Source organism: Loxodonta africana, chromosome 12 (assembly GCF_030014295.1).
Source record: "Loxodonta africana isolate mLoxAfr1 chromosome 12, mLoxAfr1.hap2, whole genome shotgun sequence".
Taxonomy (NCBI): domain Eukaryota; kingdom Metazoa; phylum Chordata; class Mammalia; order Proboscidea; family Elephantidae; genus Loxodonta; species Loxodonta africana.
This window is the reverse complement of record NC_087353.1, coordinates 27,533,287-27,555,698: the sequence shown is the minus strand read 5'-3', so window position 1 is coordinate 27,555,698 and position 22,412 is coordinate 27,533,287.

The following is a 22,412-nucleotide window of genomic DNA, read 5'->3' as shown; positions in this document are numbered from 1 at the left end:
TGGATTTGCCTCAGTCAGAGCCTCTGAGGAACTGATGGTTCTAGAAATTTGCCTTTTGACCTGCGGTCCAGCCTAGCCCTCCTAGGTATATAGCAGATGACCTTGGAGGAAAGGCAGGATTCTGCCCAGAGGCTAAGTCTAGGCTGCAAATGGCAAAGGCAGTATTTGTCCCACTCCTATCCCTCCACCGCCCCACTCCCCCCACCATCACAAGGACCTCATTGCATAGTTGTCCTTTCCCAAGCTTGCTCCTAAGGCTTGGAGCTGCCTTCTTCCAAGTCCTGATGGACCAAGTCATAGTTCCCCAATTGCCTGAAAAGGAGTAACAAGCATCTGGTCTGTGCATTAGAGTTTTTGTTGCCCTTGTTTTGTGTGTTAATTTTAAAACCCCGCTGCAGTCAAGTGGATTCCAACTCGTAGCAACCCTATAGTACAGAGTAGAACTGCCCCATAGAGTTTCCAAGGAGTGCCTGGTGGATTCGAACTGCCAACCTGTTGGTTAGCAGCCATAGCACTTAACCACTATGGCACCAGGGTTTCCTGTGTTAGTTTTAAAAACATATTAATAAAGTTTATCTTTTTAATTAGATAAGGCAAAGTAATTTTTTAAATTTCCTGTAATTCTATTAATCAAGGATTTTTGTTTGTTGTTGTTAGTCGATGTTGAGTCATTCCTGACTCACGGTGACCCTACCTGTGCACAGTAGAACTGCTCTATAGAGTTTTCAAGGCTATGAGCTTTCAGTAGCAGTATGCCAGGTCTGTCTTCCAAGATGTCTGTGGGTAGGTTTGAATCACCAACCTTTGTCTAGTAGTCAAGCACTTAACTGTTTGTGCCACCCAGGGATTCCTAATCACCATAAATAATTATTTACAGGATTTTTTCTATGCATATGCCTGTTGCTCTATGAAACTGTGTATTTTCTTAATTCTGACTAAATATGCAATTTTATGTCCTGTCATTACCCCTGAATATTATGACATAAGTATTTTACTGTGTTTTTATAAAGTCTTTATAAACATCCTTAAAATTACTGTATGAAATCCTATTGTGAGGATGTAATACAGTTTACATAATAAATCCCCTATTGTTGGACCTTTAGGTTATTCCCAATTTTTCCCTATTGTAAACAACACTGCGGTGAACATCCTGTTTATACACCTATTTCCTTCAAAAAGATTTCCCGAGGTGGAATTGCTAGCTTGAAGGGTATGAATATTTTAAGATAGATCATTGATAGATGTATCCAAAAAAAAAAAAATTTTTTTTTATACTTTTATAAATATTTCAATGTATTTTAAACATGGAATCACAGAGTGTGAAAATAGGAAGGAACCTTTAAAATCACCTGTGCAACCTCTTTCCTTTCCAGAGGAGGAATCACAGTGGTTCTCTACAATCATGGTCAGCAGTCACCATTCACTCAACAAAAAGCCCCTCACCCACCACCTGTATTTTATTCACTTCCAGCAACAGTGTACATTTGGCCTTAGGCCAATTCTTTGCTCCTGTTCTTTTCTCTGCCTGGAACACCCTCATGTTGCCTCCTGGTCCATTTCTCCTTAGGAAGAAAACCACACAGACTTCAAGGCCCAACTCCAGTGGCCTTCCTCTGTGGAGATTTCCCTCCCTGTCAGGGTTTATCAACCTCTGTGCTGAGACACACACAGAGACATGTAGGCTAAGGCTCCTGGCTAGGAGCACTATCACCTCCCAACACACAGGTGCCACCCTTGCCCTGAGTCCCACCCTCCCTGCCAGTGGTACTCCTGCTCCCACCACACTGGGCACATAGTAAGTGTTCGATCGTATTGGAAATTTTCTCACTCACCTGACTCAGCCCCAGCCCAGCCCTCGACCCCCATTACGCCTAAGTAGGACAAATCCCATTGAAAAGGAAGTTCCGCATCCTTTCCCTGGCACACTGTTGGCTCTAATTAAGTCATGCCTATTACTGCCAAGTCAGACATCAAAAAGTGAGACTGTAGTGGGAAAAGGGCTACCTCTTCAGCCAGAAAGTCCTGGGTTCAAATTCCAACTCTTATAGGCAAAGAGGCCTTAAGCAAGTGACATGGCCTACCTGAATACCGGTTTTCTCATTGTGAAAAGACTTCAGTAACTCCCTCACAGGGCTTTTGTGAGGAGTAAACGGGCACCTGACTCAGTTGACTTACTTCAAGGAGCCATCAGTCAGAGTCAAACAACAGAGCGGGAAAGCCGAGAGAATCAGAAATGGTCTTCCCCTCCTCCTCCAAATGGCTACAGGCTAACTGGGACATCTTTGTCAGGAAGCCATGTGTACAAAGATGCTAAGCCTGTGTAATTATGCTGGGATTCCTTCTAGTAATTAGCTTTTCCTTATGAGAAAGACAAATAATTATCTTTCTGCCTCAGATCCAGACAGCACATTCAGAGGCATCTATCTACATATCTAGGGGGGTGGGGGGTTAAATGCCACCCAACTATATGCGGGATTGTTTGAAGCTGGTAAGTGTCTTCAAAAATTATCTGCATAGGTAGTGCAAACAATTTTTGGAGGATGGTGAGGTTTTTTATGTTGCTAGGGTGTTTTACCACTGCAAAAGGTAGGTCCTATTTGAGAGAAGCATGCGTAAATTTGGTACCCAGAGTTGCTGCAGGACGCCTCTGCCCAGAGATGGTGGCCAGAGCTGGGGACCTTCACAGGACACAGTGGGAGGTTCCAGTGAGGGACTACACTGGCAGAATGGAGTGTGCAATCCCCACTCTCGAGGCGGCTTGAGAACCAAGGGCCAGAGCCCACACTGGGGCTATTCTGGATTTCTGTGCCAGCCTGCCCATTGCTACCAGGATCTTCCCCATTAATTTACCTTCTATCTGACCTCCAACGTGATTCTCCACCCCATTCCTCTTCTTCAGCCTGCTAATTCCTTAACCTTCAAGAAGCAATTCAAGTGTAATCTTGTCCAGCAAAGCCTTGCTTTCCCTGGGTACACCCCAGGTCAGATTAGGGCTCCCGGTGAGGGTTCCCCTAATACATTGTGTATCCCCAACACAACACTTCCCAGGTGGCAATGTCTGTGGCTCCCACAGTCTTATGCTGAGTTCTTTAGAGAAGCAAAACCAATAATGCATATAAATATATAGAGAAATTTATACAGGAAATGGCTCAAGCAGTTGTAGAGGGTAGAATGTCCCAAGTCCGTGGGTCAGGCTGGAGGCTTCTCCTGATTCACAGAGGCACAGAGACTAGCGAGCCCAAAATCCAAAAGTCAGACAGCGGGGCTTTGGTTCATATGTTTCAAAGACCAATGACTCCCAAGATTGGCAGGCAAGATGGTAGCTAAGTTGCTAGCTCAGGTCCCAAGAACTGGACATCAGATGAACAGGAGCCAGCTGCAGGATCCAATATGAGCCAAAGCCTGAGAGCCCAGAAAGTCCACCTATATTGGATGCAGGCCACACCCCCAAGGAAACTCCTTTTCAACTAATTGGTTATTAATAGCAGATCCCATCATGGAGGTAATCACATTATATCAAATCTCATCATGAAGGTGATCACATCATTATACGACTGCCAAACTACTTCATAATTGCCAAACCACTGAGAATCATGGCACAGCCAAGTTGACACTCACCCTAATGATCCCACCCACTAAAATAATATTCTTGAGGGCAGACAAGCCTGTATTCACTTTTATATAGCCTACCTAACACAGTTCCAAGTAATTAGTAAAGTGTTTGTGGAATGAATAAATAAAATGATTTGTTGACTGACAAAGAATAAATTATTGATTGGAAATGAATAAGTGAATCAACTAAAGAAAGTACATAATATATTTACCATTTGGGCAGTGTTGGGTCTGGGCTGGAAATGAGACAGCTAATAGGTTGACGTCTCAGGATGGTGTAAATGTGTAACACGCTCAGCTGCTAACAGAAAGGTTGGAGGTTCGAGTTCACCCAGAGGCACCTCAGAAGAAAGATTTGGTGATCCACTTCCAAAAAATTAGCCATCGAAAATTATCTGGAACACAGTTCTACTCTCATACATACGGGGTCACCTGGAGTTGGAATTCACTTGACAGCAACTGGTTAATAGACCAACAGTAGACTCCACCCAGGCACAGAGGGGATTCTAGGTAGATTCCTAAAGGATTGGCACAGTCCAAAGGCAGTTCTGGCTGGCTGCCGATGGGTGAGCCCAAATTTCCGAAGAGGCATAGAGACAAATGCCAATAAAGCATTTCCGGCTGCCTAGAGTCAGACAGAAAGGGTTGTATTTAACTTGCCTTTTGATGCTTCAGTGTAGTTTCCTCAAAGCCATTAATTGGAATGTGAACTGAGATTATTCACTTTGGAGGAAACAGATTAACTCTCCCCGTCCTTTACAATATTGCCTAATAAACTTGTTGTTGTGAACGTTTTATATCTGTCACAATAAGTTTTACCTCCTCTTCAAGGTCCAGATGTAGAATTCAACATGCATAAGGATTTAGCTGTCATTATGCCTCCTGGTGTGTCATGGTCTACCTATGTGTCTGCTACCACCACCAGGCTTTGAACCCATCAAAGGCAGGGACCACAACCTTTTCACTTCTGCATTCCCAGACTAACACCAACGTAATAATCACCCAGAGCAGGTGCTCAATTCCTGTTTGTATGAATAAATGACCAAATAAATTGATTCTTCCGATGTTTAAAAAATCTCATCAAAATCCTTCCCAGTATCTCTACCACCTCTCAACCCCATAGACACTGATTCAAAAGAGTTCAGCCCATAAGCCATATTTGTTCCAGTCTATTTTGTAAAGCTCCTTCTAGAAACATTAAAAATCACCCTACTGCCAAGCTCAAAGCTACTAAACATCACACTCTCATTGTTTCAGGCAATGCTGGAGGCCCCAGGGGAAATGCAACAGTGAAGAAAACATGGCGTCTGCCTTCTAGGAGATCACGGTCAGGGCGGATCCAAATGTGAGTGGAAGTAGCTGTAACTGCTGGCGGTTACAGTCTTGGAATCATGGAGGTGTTGCCACAGAACTACCAGTGCAGTGCTACACGGAAAGAGACTTGCATTAATGTGGAGCCTGGGGAGACGTTGTGGGGAATGGCAGAGGAGAACATCCTGGGGCACAAGATAGGCCTGGGCAGGAAGAGAATCCTGGGAAATGTGCTGGGCTAAAAGTGGGTGACAGGACAGGCTAGGTATTCTGGGGCTGGACTGTGGGTGGGCTAGAGGCTTCAGATAAAACTGATCTTATTGCTTCTCTGAGGGAAGAGGCCTCCAGCCCCTCAGGCTTCTGGGTTTGAAGGAGAGAGGGCTCTGATGCACAGAACTACTGAAATGCCTCTCTCTAGAACCCACCCGCCCTGGTTCCCAAGCCTCTTTTAGCCAAGTACTCATTCTTCAGTCAGGCCGCTGGGTACACCCTCTGGGTGGCAGGTCAGGCCCTCGGTGGCAGCTGGGGCGCCAGGGTAGAGGTAGGCAAGATCAAAAGGCCGGAATAACCTCTGGGGTCACAGTGACAAAATGCTTATGGGCTGGAAGAGGCTGGAGCCATTAGAGTAAGGAAATGAAGGCTGGCTTTTTCCCCCTGAGTAGGCACAATGGGAGCAGATCGGGAGGGGAACAAAGCTCGCCCACTTGTGCAGGAGGCGGGGTGGTGGGGAGCTGGCCCTGTTCTTTGGCCCGGGAGTTAATGCAGGCCGGTAAAACAATGCGCCCGCTGACCCGGCTGCAGCTCTGGAGGGAGAACACTGCCGAGGTCAGAGCGGCCTGACCCCCAGCGAGGTTAACCAGATCAAAGCCTCCGCTTATCGCCCAGCCCACTTTGCCCCCTAATTACCGTAAAATTGGAGTTTCCACCAGCTTTTGCCTCACTACCTTTTCAGGTAACCATAGAATACGGGTGGGAAACACCAAGGTGGGGACCCCCCAGTTCATCATCTCTACATCTCTGCCGTTGGACCCCTTGAAGTGTTCTTCTGAGACCCCCCTCCTCACCCCCGCCCTTCCCAGGGCATCCACCAACTCACTCGCCTGCTCTGTTTCAGGTAGCAAAATAACGCTCCGCTTCAAATGGGGAGTCAGTATCTAAAGGAGAGCAAAGATCTTTCTTTATGTAGCTTTTGTTTTGCCTTTGATAAAATGTCCCATCTTAGAAAAGAGAGAAAAGTAAAAGAAGTTAATAACAACCATCCCAGAGATAAGCTCTTGCTGATATTTTTGGTATATTTCTTGCCACCAGGCTTTTTATTTATGCATTTGTTTTTACATAGTTAGGATCATTTTGTATGTATAATTTCATATCCTGAATGTTTTGAGTTAACAGTATATTCTGAGAGTATTCTCATATGACTAAAAACTCTCCATAAACATAACTAATATTTACATTAGGTTCCATGGAAATCATACCTAGGCTAGCATAGGCTGGACTGTAATATGATCATTCACGCACCTTTAGGCTATGTTCCTCATGTTTTATTGATATAAATAATCCTGGGATGGACATCTTTGCCATAGAGCTTTATCTTCATACCTGATTGTTTCTTTGCAGTAGGTTCTCAGGAACACATAATGGAATTATCCAAAGAGTATGAATGTTTTAGACGAAAATTTTATTTCCGTTTTTAAAAATGAGTAAAAACCAACCCATATGGTGATCTCTGAAGATAAAGAGACCAACAAGATATGACATCTGCTCCTGGGGGAGCTCACTAATTATGCAAATAAACCACTCTAATCCCAAGCAAAATGGACTGCTGTTACCATTCTATATGCAGATGTTTTAATAAAAAGAACAATGTAATAGCAAAGAGCATTTGTGGAGAAATCTTCCATAACCCTGCCACTTTGGCCTTCCCTACACTGCAAAACTTGGAAGTTTTCCTGCCATTTAAGAGTCATTTACATAAAAAAAAATAGCATCCTTTATTCATGGCCCCTCCCTCTTCTGGATTGAACCCTATGGAAAATGAGCAACTTGAGACAACATGGGTATCTGCCACACCCTCTGCCAAGCTGACTCCCCTCTAGGCTTTTCTTATGCTATCTCTTGCCTCCAGGGACCTCTCCCAGGCAAGTTCTTAACCAGCCTTCAAAAAGGCCATCTCCAATTCCATTCCCTTCCAGAAGACTCCACAGGCCTCCCCAGCCCACACCAATTTCCTTTCATATCCATTGTCAGTAAAGTCAGTGTCATGGATTGAATTATGTCCCCCCAAATATGTGTCTATCAACTTGGTTAGGCCATGATGCCCAGTATTGTGTGCTTGTCCTCCATTTTGTGATTGTAATTTTATGTTAGAGAGGATTAGGGTGGGATTGTAACATCTTTACCAGGTCACATTCCTGATCCAAAGTAAAGGGAGTTTCCCTGGGGTGTGGCCTGCAACACCTTTTATCTTACAAGCAATAAAAGGAAAGGGAAGCAAGCAGAGAGTTGGGGACCTCATACCACCAAGAAAGCAGTGCTGGGAGCAGAGCATGCCCTGTGGACCCGGGGTCCCAATGCCTGAGAAGCTCCTAGTCTAGGGGAAGACTGATGAGAAGGCTGATGGAGAGAAAGACTTCCCCTGGAGCTGACGCCCTGAATTAGGACTTTTAGCCTACTTTACCGTGAGGAAATAAACTTATCTTTGTTAAAGCCATCCACTTGTGGTATTTCTGTTATAGCAGCACTAGATAACTAAGACAGCCCATATTGAAATGTGTGCTTCTTAAGGACAGAGACCCTGACTATTCATCTCACAGAATTTGGCATATGATTGAAACTCAATAAATGTTTAGGGTATCAATCAAAAAAACATATGCCACTCTATGTTATTTGCTAATTATTTCTTTTGTGTTAATCTTATTTCTTCAAATAGACTATTTGGCATAATGGTTAACAGTTTGCAGTTGGGTGGTAGAAATGGAATCCCAGCTCCAACTTTACTAGTCTTACGATCTTGGACAATCCACAGTTTCATCATCTGTAAAATGGAGATTATAATAGTATCTGTTTATTTGTGATTGCTGTAAGGATAAAGTAATGCTGTACTAGAAAGCAAGGAAACTCTCAAAGATTACTGTGGTTGTATCAAAAGGGCACAGCACAAGAGGAGTCAATCTGAAGGACTGCCACTGGCCAAATATGTCATAATTTCAGCATGAAAAAGAAAAATAACCAAAGGATTGAAACTTGAAATATATATAAATCCATGTGTTCATAATAATTTTAAAAACCTTATTGCTCACTTTTGAGGTTGCTTGGGCACAAAAGTCATTACAGGCATACGTTGGAGATATTGTGGGTTCAGTTCCGGACCACCGCAATAAAGTGAATACCGCAATAAAGCAAGTAATACGATTTTTTTTTTTCCCAGTGCATATAAATGTTTACACTATACTGGAGTCTATTAAATGTGCAATAGCATTATGTCTAAAAAAAACAATGTATATACCTGAATTAAAAAACAAAAAATAAAATAAGATAAAAATGCCAACCATCATCTGAGCCTTCAGGAGTGGTAAACTTTTTGCTGGTGAAGGTCTTGCCTCTATGTTGATGGCTGCTGACTGATCAGGGTGGTGGTTGCTGAAGGTTGGAGTGTCTGGGGCAATTTCTTACATGACAACAGTGAAGTTTGCCACACTAATGGGCTCTTCCTTTCATGAAGGTTTTCTCTGTAGCATGCGATGCTGTTTGATAGTGTTTTACCCACTCTATAGAGCTTCTTTCAAAATTGGAGTTAATCCTATTAAACCCTGCCTCAGCTTTGTCAACTAAGTTTACATAATATTCTAAATCCTTTGTTGTCATTTCACCAATGTTCACAGCATCTTCACCAGGAGTAGATTCCATCTCAAGAAACCACTTTCTTCATTCATCCATGAGAAGTTTAACTCCTCGTCTGTTAAAGTTTTGTCATAAGATAACAGCAATTTAGTCACATCTTCAGGCTCCATTACTAATTCTAGTTCTCTTGCTACTTCCACCACATCTGCAGTTACTTCTTCCACTGAAGTCTTGAACCCCTCAAAGTCATCCATGAGTATTGGAATCAACTTCTTCCACACTCCTATTAATATTAAGATTTTGACCTCCTCCCATGAATCACAAATGTCCTTAATGGCACCTAGAATGATGAATCCTTTCCAGAAAGTTTTCGATTTACTTGCCCAGGTCAATCAGAGGATCACTGCTGATTCCAGCTAGAGCCTTACGTCTTAGTCATCTAGTGCTGCCATAACAGAGATACCACAAGTGGATGGCTTTAACAAAGAGGAATTTATTTTCTCACAGTCTAGCAGGTTACAAGTCCAAATTCAGGGCGTCGGTTCCAGCGGAAGGCTTTCACTCTCTGTCAGCTCTGGAGGAAGGTCCTGTCTTCAATCTTCCCATAGACGAGGAGCTTCTTAGGAGCAGGGACCCCGTGTCCAAAGGATGAGCTCTGCTCCTGGTGCTTCTTTCTTGGTGGTATGAGGTCTCCAACTCTGTTTGCTTCCCTTTCCTTTTATCTTAATCTCTTGAAAGATAAAAGGTGGCACAGGCCACGCCCCGGGGAAACTCCGTTTATCTTGGATCAGGGAGGTGACCTGAGTGAGGGTGGTGTTACAATCCCACCCTAATCCTCTCTAACATAAAATTACAATCACAAGATGGAGGACAGCCACACAATACTGGAAATATGGCCTAACCAAGTTGATACACACATTTTTGGGGGAACATAATTCAATCCATGACACCTTATGAGATGGGTTTCTTAAATAATAAGGCTTGAAAGTTGAAATTACTCTTTGATCCATGGCTTACAAAATGGATATTGTGTTAGCAGGCATGAAAACAACATTAATCTCTTTGCACATCTCCGTCAGAGCTCCTGGGTGATCAGGTGCATTGTCAATGAGCTGTAAATTTTGAAAGGAATCTTTTCTTCTGACCAGTAGCTCTCAACAGTGGGCTTAAAATATTCAGCAAATCATGTTGTAAACAGATATGCTGTCATCCAGGCTTTGTTGTTCCACTTAGAGACCACAGGCAGAGTAGATTTAGTATAACTCTCAAGGGCCCTAGAATTTTTGGAATGGAAAATGAGCTTTGGCTTCAACTTAAAGTCACCAGCTGCATTAGTCCCTAACAAGGGAATCAGCCTGTTCTTTGAACATTTGAAGCCAGGCATGGACTTCTTCTCTCTAGCTATGAAAGTTTTAGATGGCATCTTCTTCCAATAAAAAGCCGTTTCACCTACCTTGAAAACCAGTTGTTTAGCATATCCACCTGCATCCGTTGTCTTAGCTGGAGCTTCTGGAGAACTCGCTGCAGCTTCAACATCGCTTGCCGCTTCACCTTGTGCTTTTGTGTTACGGAGACAGCTTCTTTCCTTAAACCTCATGAACCAACCTCTGCTGGCTTCAAACCTTTCTTCTGCAGCTTCCTCACCTCTCTTTGCCAGCTTAAGGGAATATCACAGCTGGTTTGATCTTCTATCCAGACCACTGAAATTTTTTCCCTATCAGCAGTAAGGCTGTTTCCTTTTCTTATCATTAGAGTGTTCACCAGAGTAGCACTTTTAACTTCCTTCAAGAACTTTTCCTTTGCATTCACAATTTGGCTGACTGTTTGGCACAAGAGGCCTAGTTTGGGGCCTATCTGGGCTTTCAACATGCCTTCCTCACTAAGTTTAATCATTTCTAGCTCCTGATTTAAAGTGAGAGACATGTGACTCTTCCTTTCACTTGAACACTTAAAGGCCATTGTAGGGTTATTAATTGGCCTAAGTTCAATATTATTGTGTCTCAGGGAATAGGGAGGCATAAGAAGAGGGAGAGAGACAGGTGAACAGCCAGTTGGTAGGGCAGTCAGAACACACACATTATTCAATTAAGTTCCTTGCCTTACATGGGTGCAGTTTGTGGTGCCTCAAAACAATTACAATAGTAACACCAAATATCACTGATCACAGATCAGCATTACAGATATAATAATAACGAAAAAGCGACACAGAGACACGAAGTAAGCTCATGCTGTTGGAAGAATGGCGCCAGTAGACATGCTTGACACTGGGTTGCCACAAAGCTCCAATTTGTAAAAAACACAATATCTATGAAGCACAATAAAATGAGGTATGCCTATAATCTGAAAATTAATAAAAAGGAGGATTCTTAAAAGAGAATTAAATGATATAACACATTTATCTCACATTAATATATTAGCTAGCACCAGTTTGTCAGCCTGTCATAGTGTGCTGTATTGCTTGTTGCTCTGATGTTAGAAGCTGTCCTACTAGTATTTCAAATACCAGCAAGGTCACCCAAGGTGGACAAGTTTCAATAGAGCTTCCAGACAAAGGCAGACCAGGAAGAAAGTCCTGCCATCTACTTCCAAAAATTTCCTGATAAAAACCCTATGGATAGTAAAAGAATATAGTCCAACATGGTGCTGGAAAATGAACTCACTACTTTGGAAGGCACTCAAAATGTACAGTGGCTACAATAATGGACTGGAGCATACCAATCATCATGAAGATGGTACAGGACCAGGCAATGTTTCATTCTGTTATGTATGGGGTCACCATGAGTTGGATGGAGTCAACTTGATGATAACTAATAACAACAATGTGTCAATTCCGACTCCTAGTGGCCCTATGCACAAAGACCAAAACACTGCCTGGTCCTGTACCATCTTCACAACAGTTTGCATGCTCCAGTCCATTGTTTCAGCCACAGTGAAATTTCATTTCGTTGAGGATCTTCCTGTTTTTTCCTGACCCACTACCTTATCAAGCATCATGTCCTTCTCCAGGCTGTTTCCTCCTGATAACATGTCCAAAATGTGTGAGATGAAGTCTCACCATCCTTGCTTCTAAGGAGCATTATGGCTGTACTTCTTCCAAGGCAGATTTTTTCATTTTTCTGGCAGTCCATGGTATATTCAATATTCCTCACCACAACCATAATTTAAAGGAGTCAATTCTTCTTCAGTCTTCCTTATTCATTGTCCAGCTTTCTCGTGCGTATGAGGCAATTGGAAATACCAAATGGCTTGGGGCAGTTCTACTCTGTCTTATAGGGCCGCTATGAGTTGGAATCCACTCAACAGCAACGGGTTTGGTTTTTTTTTTGGCTTTGGGTCAGGCACACCTTAGCCTTCAAAGTGATATATTTGCTTTTCAACACTTTAACAATGTGTTAGTACATAGTAAGGGTTCAGTAATGTTATGCTTTACCGGACAATTAAAATATGAATTTCTTAAGAGTAGGAAATTGTCTTTTTATTTTTTTTCAATTTTTTTCTCTGTTCCTTTGTTCCTTCATTCCTTCTTCTGTTCCTTTCTTTCTTTCTTTTTTTCTTCCTTCCTCCTCCGTCCGTTCCTTCCTCTCTCTCTTCTTGCCTTCCTCCTTTTCTTCGTTTGATAAATTATATCTAGATCACCAGTGCCCAGCTTATGTTTAAGTTTTTAGTATGTGCTCAACAAATATTAACCAACTCCCATCTAGAATCCACGAAAGCCTTCCATTGTCACATTCCCCTATCTTTTATTTTTTTAAGAGGCAGAATGAGTAAGTCCCACAAGGCTGAAGGAGAGGCCTCAGGGAGGCAAGACTTTGATACCAGGCAGGTGATTCCCTCTCTCTCTCTCCCTCGCTTCTTTGACAGAAGCAGAGGAAAGAGTCTGCTTTAAGAAGCCAGATCATTAGAGCTAAAAGGGATCTTCACAACCATCCAATGCAACCCCCTCATTTTACAGATGAAGGAACTGTGGCTCACCAAGGTTAAGCAACTTGCCCAAGATCACAAAGCCAGTCAGCTGGCCTCCCAGTCTAGAGCTCTTTCTACTACACTGCTTCCATTAAGTTGTTGGAAAAGAAATTGGAAGTTCAGATTTCAGATTGCTGAGATGGGCTTGCCGAGGCAACTGAACTCAGCTCTGCTTCCAGAGGAAGAGAGGAAAAAAGGACGGGTGGTTTAAATCATTCTGCGCCACGCCAACGCTCAGGTGCTGTTCTGCACAGCACTTGGAGCGTTCACTCGTGGAAATTTCATGGCTGATTCAAGATGAGTTCACAACTTATTTCAAATGATCCTGGGCAAAAGAGGCATGTACCAGGCTCTGCATGGGCCTGAAATTCTCGAGGGAACATAGGTGCTGTTAATCCCTCTACCCTCACCCCTGCCTGGCCATGAGTAGCAGCCCAAAGACATCTAGATCATGCAGATAGAAGAACAATGACAGCAAAAAATCCCACCACACACCTGAGACCAGTGGGAAAGGGACATTTTGAGTGCTGGGGAACAGCAACTGAGCCAAAGGTCTCAAAGGTTGACTGAGGTAAAACCTCAGAAATGATGCTCTCCACCAACACTTGGCTTTAAATGCCATCTATACATTAATGTTTTCCACATTTAGATCTCAACCTGACTCCTCCCCTGACCTCCAGACACTTCCACTCAGATGTCTATGTGCCATCTTAACATGTCTGATGTAGATTGTTTCCTGTCCCATCCTCTGTGTCTCTGTCTCTCACTTGCACGCAGGCACACACACACTCTCACATACTCACACTCACTTTCACTCACACTCACATACAGTCACATACACACAGATACACACACACACTGCTTTTCCCACCATCTTTCCCATCCGACAGCAGCACCATCCAGTCAGTTGTTCAGCGAGGCATCTGGGAGTCATTTTGATTCTGCTCTTCCCTGCACCCTCTAGGTACAGGAACGGATTACCCAATAAGCAAGGTATACACGGGCTTACTTGTGCTCATTTGCTTATGTGTAGTGCACAATTTCACCTGTTTTTCACCACATCTTTGATTATGCACTACAGATTGGTAAGTAAACAAACACAAGTAAACCCATGCATGCCTACTTAATATAAGTCCATGCGTACCTTGCTTACTGGTTAATCTGCCCCTGTCTAGGTTCCATCTATCATCAGCAAGTCCTATTGGCTCTTCCTCAAAAGTCCTTCTGGGGTCTGTCTACTTCTCATCCTTCTTCACTGCTACCACCCTAACTTAAACCACACTGCTTCTTCCCTACAACCACCCTCCTCCCATCATCCATCCTCCACCCAACTAGGATCATCTGTTTTTTTTTTTTTTTTTTTTAATATAGATCAGAGCCTATCATTTTCCTGCTTCAAAATCCCCAGAGGCTTCCTATGGCACTTCAGATAAAACCCTCACCAACTCTAAAGGGCTCTACTGTTCCAGGTCTTCTGGGCTCCATCCTCCTATCCATGCCCCTCCTCTTCACTCACAGTATACCAGCCCACTGGCCTTTCCATCCCTTGGATACACAGCTATATCCTCCACCCAGAATGCTCCATGTACCCTCTCATCATCCTGGGCTCCATCATTCTGGTGCCAGCTTGTCCTTCTGAGCTCAGCTCAGATGCCAGCTTCACAGAAAGCTCTCCTGAGCTATCCACCCTGGCCACTCTGTCTTATTGCTGTGATTTCTCTCCTTCAAAGCACTTATCACTATTTTTCTTAGCACTGTGTTTATTATTTTACATGTTTACCCATCTCCCCCACTTTCTAGTGTAAAATCCATGAGGACAGGACCTTGTTTGTCTTGCTCACAGGGCTTTAAACCAGTTCGTTCCTGGTTTGAGCCCCTGCTAAGAATTTGCCTTTCCACCCCAGATATACTGAATCAGAATCTACAGTCTAACAAGATCCCCAGGTGATTCTTATGTATGATATATTTTGAGAACCACTGCTCTACTAGTGGTTCTCACAATTGGTCCCTAACCAACAGCATTAGCATCGCCTGGGGACTTGTTAGAATGCAAATTCTCACCAGGAGTTTGAACTGGAACAAAGCTTTGAAGTCCTACTTGCTCGGTGATGCACCCTCTGTGTCTAACACAGAACAGGTGCCAATAACGATTTCTTGAAGGTACGAATTCAGCTTCAGGGATGGGTTGAGCTGAGAGGAAGACCATTAAGAGTCAATGAAAAGAAAATCTCCTCCAAAAAACTTTCCCTGGACATTTCCAAGACCTTGCTGGAACCCCGCTGATCTCTTTGCCACTCTTCTCCAATTTGGAATTACCAGCAGGTAAAAAAATATGAAAGCCAGAATTCCATTCCCAACCAACCTAATTCATCTAGGGTGTGGCCTGAGGAGCAAGAGTAGTTAAACTTCCCCAAGTGATTCTAATATTGTGCAAAGTCTGGGAACCATTGGTCTAGTATAATGCTTAGGAAACAGTTGATGGAAAATGATGCTGGTAAAATATTTTGAAAGGAAAAACAAGAGAAAAGAAAGGAAAAAACAACATTAATTGAATGCTTATTATTTGCAAGGAAACCCTGGTGGCATAGTAGTTAAGTGGTATGGCTGCTAACCAAAAGGTTGGCAGTTAGAATCCACCAGGCACTCCTTGGAAGCTCTATGGGGCAGTTTTACCCTGTCCTATTGGCTCGCTATGAGTCGGGATGTACTCAACGGCAACAGGCTTGGTTTTGGGATTTTTTTTATTTACAAGGTCCTACACGAGGTAGGTAAGAGGTCTAGTGGCACAGTGGTTAAGAGCCTGGCTACTAACCAAAAGGTCGACAGTTCAAATCCACCAGCTGCTTCTTGGAAACCCTATGGGCAGTTCTACTCTGTCCTATAGGGTTGCTATCAGTCGGAATTGATTCCACAGCAATGGGTTTGGTTTTTGTTTGTTTGTTTACACTTGTTGTTAAGTGCCATCCAATCTGTTACGATACGTAGCAACCCCATACACAACAGAATAAAACACTGCCCGGTCCTGCACCATCCTCACAATTGTTGCTATGCCTGAGCCCATTGTTGCAGCCACTGTGTCAATCCATCTCATTGAGGGTCTTCCTCTTTTTTGCTCATCCTCCACTTCACCAAGCATGATGTCCTTCTCCAGGGGCTGATCCCTCCTGATAACATGTCCTAAGTATGTGAGATGAAGTCTTACCACCCTTGCTTCTAAGGAACATCCTGGTTGTACTTCTTCCAAGTCAGATTTGTTCGTTCTTTTGGCAGTCCATTGTATATCCAACGTTCTTCGCCAACACCATAATTCATCAATTCTTCGGTCTTCCTTAGTCATTGTCCAAGATCACACAACTGGTTTCCAGGGTCAAAATGCTTAACTTCCATGTTATCCTGCCTCTATTGTTGGAAACCAGTTGTGTGATCTTGGACATGTTATTTAACCTCTCTGTGCCTCAGTTCCTCATCTATAAGATGAGGGTAGTAACAGTACCTGCCCCATGAGTTTGCTATGAAGATTAAATTAGTTCATAGTGTAAAGAGCTTAGAACAGTGCCTGGAAAATGATAAGCACTAAATGTTTGTTAAATAAGTAATGCCTATTTCACAGTATTGCTTTCAAAGTTAAATGAAGCAGCATATAAAATTACCTAGTGTAAACAATGTTCTGCTGCTATTCACAAGGTTTTCACTGGCTAATTCTTTTCAGACGTAGACCACGGGGTCCTTCTTCCTAGTCTGTTTTAGTCTGGAAGGTCAGCCAAAACCTGTCTGCCATGGGTGACCCTGCTGGTATTTGAATACTGGTGGCATAGTTTCCAGCATCACAGCAACACACAAGCCCCCACAGTAGGACAAACTGACAATTACCTCATATGTATGCAAAAGCTGGACAATGAATGAGGAAGACAGAAGAATTGACGCCTTTGAATTGTGGTGTTGATAAAGGAATTGCAGCTCAAAAACACAAAATAATCTTCTCAAAGTCACAAGGCATGTGGGCAGGGCACCTCATCCAATTTCATAGTATGGTTCTTCATACTTTTCTTGCCGGCACGTCCTGTCTCCTCAGCTCAACACCAAGAACCTTGAGAGCAGGACCAGGTCGTTTACTGTTTCTCCGTCTGCCATAAAGCTGGCCGTGGTGCTGAAGGCAGAGTAGGTGCTTAATAAACAGGTGTTCTATGAACTCAGAATTGTAGGACTCTTCAAAATAAAAGGAGTCATATTAATCTTAAGTACATACGCTATTTACAATTAGGCTCACCATCCAGCAGAAATTGTTCTTTAATAAAAATATTAGAAAGATTTGCAATTAACACATCAAAGCACCAGCAGACAGCATCCAAGTTTCTCCTCCTTAGTTGACTTTCTTTCTCTATACATAAATGAGGGCCTTGCAGTTTTTAAAGTGCATTTGTAAAATGCTAATTAATGGTAATGATGATCTTTAATAATTTCATTAATATGATGGTCATCCTAAGGATAACAAAAACAATATGGTAGAGGGTGAGCAGCTCCCTGACCAGTGAGAAAAATATCAATTCCAGATTCCACAGTGAGTGAGCCAACTTCAGATGATGGTTTTCTTTCTCCTTTTATTCCATATTTAAGCTTTATTTTTAAATGTTTACTGACTGAATAACATAAGGTCTATTTTAGCAATCAAACGTTACACAAGATAGACAATAGACATTATTTTAACCTTTGAGGCCATATGGCACAGCAGTTAGAGCACACATTCTCTGTTAGAGAATTCTATCTCCACCTCCCTCTCTCTTTCTCTATCCCACTCTCTCAGAACTTTTCTATCCCATGATTATGCTAACCCCCACCAGAAATGCCCTTCTCTACATGACGGGCACTGTTTTATCATTCTATCCCATTACTCTGTTATCTTTTATTCAAGGCAATTATCATTACCTGAAGTTATCTCCACTTTACAGATGAAGAAACTGAAGCACAAAACAGTTAAGCAACTTCCCAAGTTCACACACTTTCGAATGGCAGAGCTGGGATTGGAACCCAGGCAGAAAAGCCTATGAGCCCTACTTGCCTTTACTTCTTATTTTCTGTTACCATCTCTGTTTGATAGAGAGCAAATCCTGGCTCTCCCAAAACTCTCTCCAAGTCTTGGGTTCTTTCAAGCATAATATGGGGATAAAAAGAACTCCCGAGGAACCCCAGATTGAGAAGGGAGAGCGTGCATACTGTTTAACGAGAAACTGGTTTGTTCTGTAAACCTTCACCCAGAGTGCAAAAAAAAAAAAAAAGCCTCCCTAAGAAGGTTGTTGTGAAGAGTAATTGATTTAATCACTATAAAATGCCTACCATATAGGAGGTGCTCAGAGGTGTATCCCAGCTCTGCCAACCACTCTCTATATAACCTGAGGCAAGTTATTGAACCTCTCTGTGCCTTGATATTCTTATCTGTAAAATGGGGATAATAACATTACATTCCATGTGGGGATTCTGTTTAAGTGAAGCAACATATCTGATGAGCTTGGAAAACCACTAGACACATATAAGCTCAATAGATACTAGCGGTTGGTGGTATTACTATTGTAATTCCTCTCTAACCCTTAGCCAGATTGTAAAAATGGTGTGCTGGGGGCATCTGACCTCCTCTAACTTCACGAGAGGGGAGAATCACCATCAGTATCAACAGCCCAAGGCTGATTTTTCTGAGGCAGAGGTCAGACAGACCTTGACTTTGCAACCTTTTTACCAGTTCTTATAATAGCCATCTGTCTTAAGCTGGGCTCCTTAAAGAAACAAAACCAGTGAAGCATATAAATATATAGAGAGAGATTTATATCAAGGAAATGGCTGTCATGGCTCTAAAAGTCCATGGGCCTGGCTGGAGGCTTCTCCTCACTAATGTAGGTGCAGAGGCTAGTGAACCCAAGATCAGCAGGTCAGACAGCAGGCCTCTGACTCACAGGCTGAGAGGCTGACGAATCCCAAGATTGGCAGGTAAGCTGCTAGCTCAAGTCCCCAGAACAGGAGCCAGCTGCAAGATCCAGAGTGAACAAAAGCCGGAAAGCTTTGGCAGAAAGTTCACCTACATTGGACATAGGCCACATCCCCAAGGAAACTCCCTTTTAACTAACTGGCTACTCATAACAGATCTCATCATGGAGGAGATTACATTATATCAGATCTCATTATGGAGGTGATTACATCATTACATAGCTGCCAAACTACATCATAACTGCCAAACCACCAAGAATCATGGTCCAGCCAAGTTGACACACAACCTTAACATCACACTGTCCCTCCCTCAGCACTCTACTCTCTGCTAGGTTTGATAATTCAATGCAATGGCCACACAGAACTCACGGACCATACTCACAGCTTTGAGGTTTATTAGGGAAGTAAGAGGTAACCATTCAGGTTCAGGAATGACTCAGGACAGCCTCTTCTCAGCCGTGCCCACCAGCAGGACTCTCTCTGGCCCTTAGCCTCTCAGTCCCTCCACCTCTCAGCCTTTCAGCCTGGCCTCTGTGCTGCTTGTTGAGCAAGTGTTAACAAAGCTTTTTAGCTCTGCCAAAAAGTGCCCAGGGGCACCCCACTCCTCCAGCAAGTCTCAGCCCGAAGGAGTTCACCTTTCTGCTCCGTGGGTCAGCAAGCCTAGCTCCATCAAGTGTCCAAAGGCACCACACTCTGCTAGCAAGCCTGCTGCCAGATGGCCCTCAGCTTTCTCACTGCACAGGCCAGGAAGCCCACCTTGCAGCCTCCTGGTTCTGCTGCCTCTGCTGCCACCATGTCTCTGCCACTACCTCTCACTATCTTGAGCCATCTCACTGTATTACAGCTCTCTCCCTCTGTCTCCTAGGCATGGGAGACTCTCAGCACAGGGACCCCAGGTCCAAAAGAGGTGCTTTGCTTCCATCTCTTCTTAATGGTAGTGAAGACCCCCCTTTACACCTTTTGAGTGGCTCATTTTAAGCCTAGTGGGTGGTAAACTGACCAACCCCTTTGTTAAGTTTCCATACACTTTATTTGCATGGTCCCATCCTCACAAGGGTGCCGTATGCCTTATGTGCACTATGAGCAAGCTATCTAATCCCCTTGGTGGGCCACCAGCACCTTTATTTGAATAGTCCCACCTAGTCATTTGGTGGGAGTTTCAAGACCATGGCAAGAAGGCTGTATAAAAACAATCCATCACACCACACAGATGCATGTATTTTATAGTCTAATCAGAATGTATAGGTCATCTCATTTGCTGTTTCCTTTGATCCTAAATCATAGCCATTTTCCCGTGGTTCTCCATAGTTTTCTTAACTACCATTTCAGTGGCTGTAGAATAGGTTATCAAGGTGCTGATGAGTTTTCAATTCAACCAACATTTCCTGAACAATTACTCCCTGCCAGTTCTGTGTTAGGGTCTTCAGAAGAGATAAAGAAATATTCACGAGACATATTCCCTTCCTTCAAGAGCACTGCAACCCAGTATGTTATCTGCTGTAAAAAAGGCTTAAAGAAAATTCTTTACCAGCTCAAGGGAGAAAGATATTGATTCTATCTAAGGGGATATTTAGATATCTTAAAATGTCTTCTGGTGAACACGAACTAAAACACTAAAAGATCAGAACAAGAAAAGACCCTCAGGATCTCTAGGTCCATTATGTGTACTTTACAGATTAGAAACTGAGACCAGACAAGACAGGAGACTTTTCCAAGGTCACCCAGTACAATGGCGTGACAAAAAGTAAGGCATTAAACACTGCTTGTCCTCTGGACAATGGGAAAAAGAGAACAGAAATATAGGGTTTTGGGTTCAGGAGAATTATTCTTCAGGCCAGAACTTGAGCAGTTACTAACCCTCTTTGGGCCTCAGCTGTCTCCTCCTGCTTACCTCAGTCTTTTTAAATGCAGTAAAACATTATTAATTCAGGATACATTCATTGAATTTTTTTTTTTTTTTAAAGCCAAATTTACCTGCTGTTGTTCGGTGCTGCGGAGTAGGTTCCAAGTCATAGAAACACCATGTGACACAGTAGAACTGCTCCATAGGGTTTTCTTGGATGCAATCTTTACAGAACCAGATCGCCAGGACTTTTTCCCTGCAGAGTGGTTGGGCGGGTTTGAACCGCGAAACTTTCAGTTAGCACCGCCAGGGATCCTTCTAGTTTATCTAGCCTCTAAAAATTGAGCTAAGTAAATAGAAATATTAATAAGTGTATATTTTGCAAAGTATTTTCTAATCACTATCTTATTTGAGCAAAGTCCTTTAAGACAGCTAATAGTTTCCCTGGAACAACAGAGGAAGAAAGAGAGTCAGGAATAGGAGGAGGTTATGGAATGTGTGACTAATTGCCTCCATGAACAACTGCCTCCTTTGCCATGAGACCAGAACTGGATGGTGCCCTGCTAACATTACCGAATATTCTGATCGAAAATTCTATAGAAGAAGCCTGATCATAAGGGAGGAAATACAGAACAGAATTTCAAGTTTTCACAGAGTCCAGACTTTCTGGAGCCAAGTGGGCTAGATGAACTCTTGAAACTATTGAGATAATCTTTAACCTTAAACCAAAAATATCCCCTGAACTAGAAGGCAAGAGAGGACAGGGAAGCTGGTAATAGGGAACCCAAGATGGAGAAGGGAGTGTTGACATGTCATGCGGTTGTTAACCAACGTCATAAAAACAATATATGTACTGTTTAATGAGAAGCTAGTTTGTTCTGTAAACCTTCATCTAAAGTACAATTATATATATATATATATTTTTATGTATATATATATATATATATATCCCCTGAAGTCTTCTTAAAGCCAAACAATAGTTTAGCTTAACTAGTAAAAAATGTCTGTCTTGAGCATTATGTTCTCTTAAGAACTATCTATCTGGGATCAAAACGACAACAAATCAAAAGATTAGATAGGGACCTTAGGGAGCAGTGAGTTTATGTTCATGGGGGAAAAACAAGTCAAAAAAGGAGGGTGAGAATGTATGAATGACTTGAAGAATATAATCAGTGTCACTGAATTGTACGTGTATATATCATCAAATAAAACACGTCTCTCTCTCTCAAAAAAAATTGAAATATCTGTGAATTTATGGAAACTCCCACATATTTTCTTGCATTCATAAGTTGCTAGCTTATTTCTTTTATTCAAAGGGTATATTGGTAACTGTGGACACCAAGAAATCCTTTTGAAGTCAGTTTAGTTGAGAGTTAAGCACGTCTCAGCTCAACAGGACATCAGTGTACCCGAACCTGTTGCCGACAAGTCAATTCCAACTCATAGTGGCTCTATAGGACAGAGTAGAACTGTTCCATATGGTTTCCAAGGACCAACGAGTGGATTCAAACTGCCAACTTTTTGGTTAGCAGCTGGGCTCTTAACCACTGTGCCACCTCCAATATATTGCATAGTTAAAGCTAACAAACATGTATCACAAACCTACTGTGTGCGAGCTACTGTCCTGGTTGCTGTCTCTGCACTAGGTGATAAGCCAGCCAGGTTTGTGCACAGTGTCATGGGCAAAAATGCCAGGGGCCTAAAAGGCAAGTTTTCCAAATTCCTCACAATGGCAACAGTCCCTAGTTAGAGAGAATGCTTGGATCTCTTGGGATTGCTTTGAAAAGCTTTTGGGGAGGAGGCCTGTGGGAAATGCCTGGAACTCCCTCAAATTGGCTCCATTTCAGACCCCCAAGACCAAGAAAGCATT